Raw genomic sequence first — 11425 nt, 5'->3', positions numbered from 1 at the left:
CACCACTGCACTACAGCCTGGGCGACAGAGTGAGACTCCATCTCAAAAACAAAACAAAACAAAAAAGAATAAAAAAGAAGAAGAATAGTACATTGCTGTTCCAAATCAGGGTTCTATTTAGCAAGATAATGGGTTGGGCTCATGGCCGTTGATTAAGCAATCACTGTATCTTCTACAAATATCTTTACACAGTCAGCACACACTAAACCTTCCTGTATCTTATGGTTCAGCCAAATTGGATTATACCGTAAACATACTCTTAATTTCTTGCCCTTGCATTCTTACTTATGCTTTATCCTCCATTTAGAAGTCATCATACCTAGACTTTTGTATGCATATAAATCTAACCCATACTTCAGCCTATTGAAAATGTCATTTCTGTCATGAAGAACTATCTGGTTCCCCCAAAAGGGTGCAATTGTCCCACCTCTTCAATCCTTAAGAGTTCTTACCTTTAAATTCTACTTAATGTGTTTATTTACCTTGTCACCGCTATAGCGAATATTGTTTTGTCTGCCTAGCACTTAGAAAGGCGTCTTGCTAACTGGGCCATAATAATGGGCAACCCAGTCCAGTGAGTCAGAGCCTTTCTCTGTAATTTTTCAAATTGGATCTAGGGAAAAGAATCTCCTTTCCTCACTGGTCACAGAAGTAAAAATTTGCATAACTGGAATGCTTTAGATATGTCCCTAACGTATCCCTAACCAATGCCATGTATCAAGGAAAATTCTAAATGAAAGACCTAATTAAAAAGAGTGCTCTATCAAGGTTTAATTTAGAATTTTAATAGAAAATGTAAGTCAGGATTTTTGCAACCTACAACCAGAAAGAGATTTTTAAATACAATTTTAAAAGGATTAATCAATAAGGAAAAATATCTATGACTGTTATTACATTTATTTGGGGGGGGGGGGACGAAGTCTTGCTCGGTCGCCCAAGCTGGAGTGCAGTAGCCCAATCTTGGCTCAACGCAACTTCCACCTCCCGGGTTCAAGCGATTCTCATGCCTCTCAGCCTCCCGAATAGCTGGGATTACAGGCACATGTCACCACACCTGGCTAATTTTTGTATTTTTTGTAGAGATAGGGTTTTGCCATGTTGGCCAGGCTGGTCTCAAACTCCTGACCTCAAGTGATCCACCTGCCTCGGCCTCCCAAAGTGCTGGGATTACAGGCATGAGCCACTGCGCCCAGCCTGTTATTATATAAAATTTCAGGATTTCTGTTGAGGAAATGACACTATGGACAAAGTTAATAAGCAGCTAACAGAGTAAGAGAAGACATTTACAAAGTCGAAATCTGACCAGAGATTAATATCTAGATTTCAAAGAATACCTGCAAATCAACAAGAAAAAGGTCATGACCACATACAGAAATGGGTGAATGATATGAACTGCCAATTAAACAACAGAAAACCAAAAACTGAGCATGCACAGGAAGTGCTTAAAATCATCAGTAATCAGAAATGTAATTTTTAAAAAAGATCACATTTCACACTCATTACTCTGCCAAAAGTTATAAATCAGCATGATGTCAAGAATTGGCAGGACGCGGAGACGCAGGAGCCTCGTGCAAGGCTGTGGAGAGCGAGCTGTCATGACTTAGGCAAATAAAATCGACGTCTGCCACCCAACGGTTCCACTGCTGTTTGTACGGAAAGTTCTCACACAGTTTATAAAGGAACATGTAGGAATACGCTCACCGTAGTATAATTGTTATTTATGATGTTCACAGTGGGGAAGGTAGATGGGTGAAATATGGTGGATGCACACCATGGGAAATTCTGTGGCAGGCGGGCACAAGGTATTAGAAATAACATTGTATTCATTTCCTAGAGCCATCGTAACAAATTACCACAAACTGGGTGGCTTAAAACATCAGAAATTTAGTTTCTCTCAGTTCTTGAGGCTCTAAGTCCAAGATTAAAGAACCTGGCATGGCCATGTTATGAAGTATATGTCCCTTCGTAAATTGTGTGAGGCCTTTTTGTACACAGGAGTGGAATCGCTGGGTCGTAGACGCACACTTTATTTGACTAAGTGATGACAGCTTGCTCTCCCAGCAGGAGAGGATACTTCCTTGCCTCTTCCAGTTTCCGGTGGCCTCACGTTCTTTGGCTTCTGGCATAATAACTGCAGTCTCTGCCTCCATCTTCACATGACTGTCTTCCTTCTGTCTTTGTCTCTGTTTTCTTATTTTTATTTTTATTTTTTTTGAGACTGAGTCTCACTCTGTCGCCCAGGCTGCAGTGCAATGGCACAATCTTGGCTCACTGCAACCTCCACTTCCCGGGTTCAAGCGATTCTCTTGCCTCAGCCTCCCGAGTAGCTGGAATTAAAGGTGTGTGCCACCACGCACAGCTAATTTTTGTATTTTTAGTAGAGACAGGGTTTCACCATGCTGGCCAGGGTGGTCTCAAACTCCTGACCTCAAGTGATCCGCCCACTTCGGGCTCCCAAAGTGCCAGGATTACAGGTGTGAACCACAGGGACATCTCCCTTTCCCTCCCTTCCCCTCCCCTTTGAGACAGAGTTTTGTTCTTGTCGCCCAGGCTCAAGTTCAATGACTCGATCTCGGCTCACTACAAACTCCACCTCCCAGGTTCAAGCGATTCTCCTGCCTCAGCCTCCTGAGTAGCTGGGATGACAGGCACCCGCCACCACGCCCAGCTAATTTTTGTAGTTTTAGTAAAGACGGGGTTTTAGCATGTTGGCCAGGCTGGTCTCGAACTCATGACCTCTGGCAATCTGCCCGCCTTGACCTCCCGAAGTGTTGGCATTACAGGTGGGAGCCACCAAACCCAGCCTATTTTCTTTTTTTTTTTTTTTTTGAGGCGGAGTCTCGCTCTGTCGCCCGGATTGGAGTGCAGTGGCCGGATCTCAGCTCACTGCAAGCTCCCTCTCCCGGGTTCACGCCATTCTCCTGCCTCAGCCTCCCGAGTAGCTGGGACTACAGGCGCCCGCCACCTCGCCCGGCTATTTTTTGTATTTTTAGTAGAGACGGGGTTTCACCGTGTTAGCCAGGATGGTCTCGATCTCCTGACCTCGTGATCCACCCGTCTCGGCCTCCCAAAGTGCTGGGATTACAGGCTTGAGCCACCGCGCCCGGCCCAGCCTATTTTCTTATAACCGCAAATATATTGAAGAGGGTCTACCCTGAATTGAGTATGACCTCATCCTGCTTGATTACATCTACAAAGACCCCATTCTAATTAAGGTCACATTCACAAGTACTGGAGGTTATAATTTCTACCTGTCTTTTTGAGGAACACATTCAGCCCCCAACAAAGAACAGCAGGAACTATTTGTAAAATGTAGTTTTTAGAGCTGAGCATGATGGTGAGCACCTGTAGTCCCAGCTACTCAGGAGGCTGAGGCAGGAGGATTGCTTCCGCCCTGGAGTTTAGGACAAGTCTGAGAAACAGTAACCCCTCTCTAATTTTTTTTTTTTAATTAGCCAGGCGTAGTGTCATGCACCTGCAGTCCCAGCACTTTGGGAGGCCAAGGTGGGAGAATTGCTTGAGGTTAGGAGTTCAAGACCAGCCTGGGCAACATAGCAAGACCCTTTCTCTACCAAAAAAAATGTTGTTTTACTTAGCTGGGCATGTAGCCCCTGTAATCCTAGCTACTTGGGAGACTGAGGCAGGAGGATCACTTGAGCCCAGGCATTTGAGGTTACAGTGAGCTATGATCGTGCCACTGCACCATAGCCTGGGCAACAGAGTGAGGTGCTGTCTCTTAGAAGTTTTTCATAAAAAAAAAAAAAAAAGAAAGAAAACAATATATTATATTCAATAACATGCAGGTAGGTAACTTTAAAATACACTTATTCCAAAAATTATGTTTCAGAATTTATACAATTCAGCTAAAGGAGTTCTTAGAGGAAAATTTATAGTTTAATAGTTTAAATGCTTTTACTTAAAACAAAAAAAAAGGTTAAAATCATAGGTTTAGCTTCCACCATAAGAAACAAAAAGAAAGAAAAGTAAATTAAACCTAAAGTGAGCAGAAGAAAGGAAACGATGAAGATAACAATGAAAATCAGTGAAACAAATGGGAAAACAATTGTAGTAATTAATAAAACCATGAGCTGGTTCTTTGAAAATATAGGTAAAATTAATAAACATCTAGCTGGACTAGGGAAAAAAGGAGAGGACACAAATTACCAAAATCAGACATGAAAGGACACAACAAGGAAAACAACAGAGTGAGAGAAAATGTTTGCAAACCATGGATCCAATAAAGGGTCACTATCCTATTCTAAATATGTAAAGAAAACAAACAACTCATAGCAAAATCAACAAGTCCTAAAAGGGGGCGAACGGCACCAGGCACGCTGGTTTACACCTGTAATCCCAGTGCTTTGGGAGGATGAGACAGAATTGCTTGAGGCCAGAATCTGTGAAAAGCCTGGACAGCATAGAAAGACCTTGTCTCTACGGAAAAATTTTCAATTAGCCAGGTGTGGTGACATATGTTTGTAGTCCCAGCTACCTGTGAAGCGGAGGTAGGAGGATCCCTTGAGCCCAGGAGTTAGAGGTTGCAGTGAGCCATGATTGCAGCACTGCAGTACAGTCTGGGCAACAGCTTGGCAGCCTGACACCCTGACTCTAAAAAAAAAAAAATCATTTATCAAAAGATGGCATACAAATGATCAACAGGGTCATAAAAATGCTCAATATTGGCCGGGCGCAGTGGCTCACGCCTGTAATCCCAGCACTTCGGGAGGCCAAGGTGGGCAGATACCTGAGGTAGGGAGTTCGAGACCAGTCTGACCAACATGGAGAAACCCCGTCTCTACTAAAAATTCGCCAGAGGCTGGGGAATAAGGGGGTGCGGGTCGGGGAGAGAGTGGGGAGATGAAGATGTTGGTCTCAGGGTACAAAGTTACAGTTAAACAGGAGGAATACAATTTTGAGATTTATTGCACAGCATAGTCACTATAGTTAATAATAATTTATTGTATATTTCAAAATTTCTAGGAGAGTAAGTTGAAAATATCTTTCCACAAAAACAATGATAAGTGGGCTAGGTGCAGTGGCTCATACCTGTAATCCTAGCACTTTGGGAGGCTGAGGCAAGAGGATCACTTGTAGGCGAGGAGCTCAAGACCAGCTTGGGCAACATAGCAAGACCCTGTCTCTACAAAAACTTTTTTCAAAAATTAGCCAAGCATGGTGGTTCCTGCCTGTAGTCCCAGCTACTCAGGAGGCTGAGGTGGGAAAACTGCTTGAGCCTGGGAGGTCGAGACTGCAGTGAGCCATGGTTGCACCACTGCATTTTAATTTGGGCAACCAAGTGAGATTCCATCTCTAAAAAAAACAAAAAGATGGCTGGCAAGGTGGCTCACACCTGTAATCCCGGCACTTTGGGAGGCTGAGGCAGGTGGATTACCTGAGGTCAGGAGTTTGAGACCAGCCTGGCCAACACGGCAAAACCCTGTCACAACTAAGAACACTAAAAATTAACTGGGTGTGGTAGTAGGCGCTTGTAATCCCAGCGACTTGGGAAGCTGATGCAGGAGAATTGCTAGAACCTGAGAGACTGAGGTTGCAGTGAGCCAAGATTGTGCCATTGCACTCCAGCCTGAGTGACAGAGTGAGACTCTGTCTCAAAACAAAACAAAAAACAAAGAATAAAAAAGGACAAATAGATAAAGCTAGCCAGGCACAGTGACTCATGTAATCCCAGCACTTTGGGATGCTGAGGCGGGAGTTCAAGATCAGCCTGGCCAACGTGGTGAAACCTCGCCTCTACTAAAAATACAAAAATTAGCCAGCCTGGCTGGGCGCGGTGGCTCAAGCCTGTAATCCCAGCACTTTGGGAGGCCGAGACGGGCGGATCACGAGGTCAGGAGATCGAGACCATCCTGGCTAACACGGTGAAACCCCGTCTCTACTAAAAAATACAAAAAACTAGCCGGGTGAGGTGGCGGCACCTGTAGTCCCAGCTACTCGGGAGGCTGAAGCAGGAGAATGGCGTAAACCCGGGAGGCAGAGCTTGCAGTGAGCTGAGATCCGGCCACTGCACTCCAGCCTGGGCGACAGAGCGAGACTCCGTCTCAAAAAAAAAAAATTAGCCAGCCGTGGCGGTTTGCGTCTACAGCCCCAGCTACTGGGGAGGCTGAGGCAGGAGAATTGCCTGGACCTGGGAGATGGAGGTTGCGGTGAGCCAAGGTCGCGCCACTGCACTCCAGCCTGTGTGACAGAGCAAATCTCCATCTCAAAAAAAAAAAAAACCCGTGACAGAGCAAATCCCCATCTCAAAAAAAAAAAAAAAAACCCAAAAAACAAAAAAAACAAACAATAAGTAGATAAAGCTATTAATAATAGTCATGTATCTCCAAAATAAATTGAATGTGTAGTCAGAAACCTTCACAAAAAAGAACATTTCAGGTGACCTTACTATTGAATTCTACCAAACATTTAATAATGAAATAATTTTAATTCTATATAAACATTTTCAGAAAATTAAAGAGGATGGAATACTTCCTAGCTAATTTTCTTTTCTTTTTTCTTTTTCTTTTTTTTTTTTTTTTGAGACAGAGTTTTGCTCTTTTTGCCCAGGCCGGAGTGCAGTGGCGTAGTCTCCGCCTCCTGGGTTCATGTGATTCTCCTGCCTCAGCCACCCAAGCAGCTGGGACTACAGGAACGCACCACCACGCCCGGCTAATTTTGTATTTTCAGTAGAGATGGGCTTCTCCGTGTTGGCCAGGCTGGTCTCAAACTCCTGCCTTCATGTGATCTGCCCGCCTTGGCTTCCCAAAGTGCTGGGATTACAGGCATGAGCCACCCACCGCTCCCGGTCTGCTTTCTCTCTAGGACTAGTAACGTTTTAAGGTTGTCTGTTCTCAACACATCTATCCAACAGTCTAGCTGAATAGATCCTAGTTGGTTCAAGAAGTTTTCAAAAAAAGCGGTAGGGGAGTGCAGTGGCTCACGCCTGTAATCCCAGCACTTTGGGCTGCCGAGGTGGATGGATCAGTTGAGGTCAGGAGGTCGAGATCAGGCTGGCCAATGTGGCGAAACCCTGTCTCTACTAAAAATACAAAAATTAGCTGGGCCTGGTGGCACATGCCTATAGTCCCAGCTATTTGGGAGCATGAGGCATGAGAATCAGTTGAACCTGGGAGGCGGAGGTTGTTATGAGCCGACATCTCACCATTGCACTCCAGCCTGGGTGACAGAATGAGACTCTGTCTCAAAAAAAAAAAAAAAAAAAGAAAGAAAGAAAAAAAAAATCAGGAGGGAAAGGCACATATTAATTGAGAAAGTAGATATGTGAGTTTTTTTGTTTGGTTTGGTTTGGTTTTTGAGACGGAGTCTCGCTCTGTCTCCCAGGCTGGAGTGCAGTGGCACGATCTCGGCTCACTGCGAGCTCCGCCTCCCGGGTTCACACCATTCTCCTGCCTCAGCCTCCCAAGTAGCTGGGACTACAGGCGCCCACCACCACGCCTGGCTAGTTTTTTTGTATTTTTAGTAGAGATGGGGTTTCACTGTGTTAGCCAGGATAGTCTCGATCTCCTGACCTCACGATCTGCCTACCTCAGCCTCCCAAAGTACTGGGATTACAGGTGTGAGCCACCGTACCTGGCTTAAATATTTATATTTTTAAGAAAAGAATATTGACATTTACCTTGCACTATATACAAAAACTACCTTAAAAAAGAACATAGACCCAAAAGTAAGAGCTAATACTGTAAGATTTCTTGAAGAAAACATGGGAGGAAATCTGTGTGACATTGAGTTAGCCAAAGATTTAAAAAATTGACATTAAAAGCACAACTATAAAAGAAAATATTGATAAGTCAGACTTAACTTTTCAGTTAAAGTTGAAAGTTGCACAGTGAAAGTCTTATGTAGATAAGGAATTTGTCAATGAGAGAGAATGAAATGATACCAGGCATAGAGCCCAGATTCTCCTAGATTTCTTTCGGAACTTAAACAGTAGTGCCTAAATTTTTCCTTCTGCCATTGATATGCAAATTCTTTTCTCTGATTCCCTTTGTTGTCTTAAGAACAATTACATACAGTCAAATCCTGATTTTATTTGGCAGCAAAGAGAAATGATATTTCACAAACAATGAAAGTCTACAGATACTTCCCAGATGACAATGAAGCCGATAGTGTCTACCCAATATTTCGCCAGTACTGCTGTAGTAAACTAGGCTGTAGTTCTTTTCCCGCTTTCTGGTGTACACAGGTGTTACGGAGTTGTGCAAGGGCCAAACTGCCCTCATTCAAGCGGAAGGGAAGCAAACAGCCTGGAGGATCCAACACTACATAGATATCAGTGCCAGCATAAATGAGTAAGAATTTCTTTGCCTATGCAATACGTTAGCTCAACTACAGGTTCACCCATAAGAAATTGCTGAGATTCAAACATTTTTGACCAGTAAAAAAAAAAAAAATTAGTATTCCTTTTTTTTTTTTTGAGACAGAGTCTTGCTCTGTCACCCAGGCTGGAGTGCAATGGCACGATCTCGGCTTACTGCAACCTCAGCCTCCTGAGTAGCTGGGATTACAGTCATGCATCACCATGCCCTGCTACTTTTTGTATTTTTAGTGGAGGAGGGATTTCACCATGTTGGCCAGGCCTCAGATCATCTGCCCACCTCGGCCTCCCACAGTGCTGGGATTACAGGTGTGAGTCACTGCGTCCAGTCATTTCTTCATTCTTTTTTCTTTTTTTAAGAGATGATGTCTTGGTTGGGCACAGTCACATCTGTAATCCCAGCACTGTGGGAGGCCGAGGCAGGAGGATCACCTGAGGTCAGGCATTCGAGACCAGCCTGGCTAACATGGTGAAAACCCGTCTCTACTAAAAAATACACAAATTAGAGGCTGAGACAGGAGAATCACTTGAACCCGGGAGGTGGAGGTTGCACTGAGCTGAGATCGCGTCACTGCACTCCAGCCTGGATGACAGAGCAATTCTGTCTCAAAAGAAAAAAGAAAAAATGCATGAGCCCTCCTGCCAATGGCTTTTCTGTGTTACTTTCATTAAATCATGAAATTCCAGTGTTGGGAAGGAACTTGAAGGTCATTTAGACTCAGGCAGTAAATGTAGAACAAGAGACAATATTTTAGGCTATAGATTTCTGCAATAAATGAGGTAACACAGTTACTATTGCTCACTCACCCTCCTAAAGCAATGAGACCAAGGGGCAATCCTTCTCTTAAAAGAGTAATGACTGAGTAAATGGATACAGAACTAGATTTTTTTCTCTGTAGAAGCTACAAAAAATGCAGTAAAAATAATTGTTTTACATTTGTTAAAGTATAAAGCTCTTTTCAGTAGTAATAATTAAGTTTTACATTTGTAGGGAAACTTTTACAGTTTTCAAAGCTCTTTCACTCACAAGATTTTATTTGATCTTCCCCAAAATTCTATGAAGTAGGTAAGACAGATATTCTCTTCACCTAAAAAGCATTTAATTCTGACATAATTTTTGTCTTTAAGAAAAGTTGCGCCCAGTGCAATGTGTGTGCCTGAAGTCCCGGCTACTGTGGAGGCTGAGGTGGGAGCATTGCTTCGGCCCAGGGGCATGAGACCAGCCTACACAACCTAGTGAGACTCTGGTCTCTACAAAACAAAAGAAAAGAAAAAGAGTTGCAATCGTGCAAATAATTTTGATACACCCTACACTCAGATCTTCCAGTTGTTAACCTTTTACCACATTTGCTTTCTCTGTCTCTCAAATGTTTTCTTTTCTGAACTGTGTGAAAGTTGCAGCCCTTTACTCCTAAATATGCCAATGTTGTTTTCATTTTTTTCTCTTCAAATTCCTTTTCACCATGATGTGTATTTTATTTTTTATTTTCGGCTGAGCACAGGGGACTTTATTGATGGTAGACGACAAGGTGAGGCTCCTTAGGCCCCTCCCTCTTCAAAGGGTCTGCACGGAAACTGTGAGGAGGGGAGATTCAGTGTGGTGGGGGACTGAGTGTGGCAGGGACTCCCCACAGTGAGGGCCTCTCTCTTCCTCTTGTGCTCTCGCTGGGGCTGGTGGTCCAGGGGTCTTACTCCTTGGAGGCCATGTGGGCCATGAGGTCCACCACCCTGTTGCTGTAGCCAAATTCATTGTTATACCAGGAAATGAGCTTGACAAAGCGATCGCTGAGGTCTGTGCCAGCCCCAGCGTCAAAGGTGGAAGAGTGGGGGTTGCTGTTGAAGTCGGAGGAGACCACCTGGTGCTCAGTGTAGCCCAGGATGCCCTCGAGGGGGCGCTCCGAGGCCTGCTTCACCACCTTCTTGATGTGATCACATTTGGCAGATTTTTCCAGATGGTAGGTCAGGTCCACCACTGACACGTTGGCAGTGGGGACACGGAAGGCCATGCCAGGGAGCTTCCCGTTCAGCTCAGGGATGACCTTGCCCACAGCCCTGGCAGCACCAGTAGAGGCAGGGATGACATTCTGGAGAGCCCCGTGGCCATCACGCCACAGTTTCCCGGAGGGGCCATCCACAGTCTTCTGGGTGGCAGTGATGGCGTGGACTGTGGTCGTGAGTCCTTCCATGATACCAAAGTTGTCACGGATGAACTTGGCCGGGGCGCTAAGCAGTTGGTGGTGCAGGAGGCATCGCTGACGATCTTGAGGCTGTTGTCGTACGTCTTATGGTTCACACCCATCACAAACATGGGGGCGTCAGCAGAGGGGGCAGAGATGATGACCCTTTTGGCTCCCCCCCTGCATGTGAGCCCCAGCCTTCTCCATGGTGGTGAAGATGCCAGTGGACTCCACGACGTACTCAACGCCAGCATCGCCCCACTTGATTTTGGAGGGACCTTGCTCCTGGAAGATGGTGATGGGATTTCTATTGATGACAAGCTTCCCATTCTCAGCCTTGACGGTGCCATGGAATTTGCCATGGGTGGAATCATACTGGAACATGTAGACCGTGTAGTTGAGGGGCAACGAAGGGTTCATTGATGGTGACAATATCCACTTTACCAGAGTTAAAAGCAGCCCTGATGACCAGCCACCCAGCACGACCAAATCCATTGACTCCGACCTTCACCTTCACCATCTCTCAGGGATGCAGCTGGCGATGCGAGAGAAGATGTGGCTGGCTGCCAAACAGGAAGAGCAGAGAGCCAATGTATATTTTCTAATAACAAATACAATCTTTTACATAACCACCACATAATTTTCAAAATCAGGTATTGACATTAATATAATATTAGTGAATTTACATATATTATTCAAATTTTGACAGTTGTTCCAATACAAAAACAAAATTTCAAGTCCAGGTGGCATTCAGTTGTCATGACTCTTTCAAATTAGTAGTCTTCAATCTGCTAGAATTTCCTCAAGTTCTTCTTCTCTTTCATGACGTTGGCATTTTTGATGATTACTGGCCAGTTATGTCAGAGAATATCCCTCATTCTGAGTTTTTCTGATGCTTTATTTACATCTTTTTAAG

General features: G+C 44.5%; 1 pseudogene across 1 annotated transcript; it reads right to left on the bottom strand.

The window, feature by feature from the left end:
* Positions 1 to 9817: 9817 nt before the first annotated feature.
* LOC111520316 lies at positions 9818 to 11063 on the bottom strand (annotated as a pseudogene). The gene has a single exon (XR_002724635.2). The product of XR_002724635.2 is annotated as a glyceraldehyde-3-phosphate dehydrogenase pseudogene (transcript).
* Between the last annotated feature and the right edge of the window lie 362 nt (positions 11064 to 11425).

The sequence above is a fragment of the Piliocolobus tephrosceles genome, chromosome 10, assembly GCF_002776525.5.
Source record: "Piliocolobus tephrosceles isolate RC106 chromosome 10, ASM277652v3, whole genome shotgun sequence".
Classification (NCBI taxonomy): domain Eukaryota; kingdom Metazoa; phylum Chordata; class Mammalia; order Primates; family Cercopithecidae; genus Piliocolobus; species Piliocolobus tephrosceles.
Note: the sequence above shows the minus strand (reverse complement) of the source record. Positions and strands in the feature narration are given on the sequence as shown.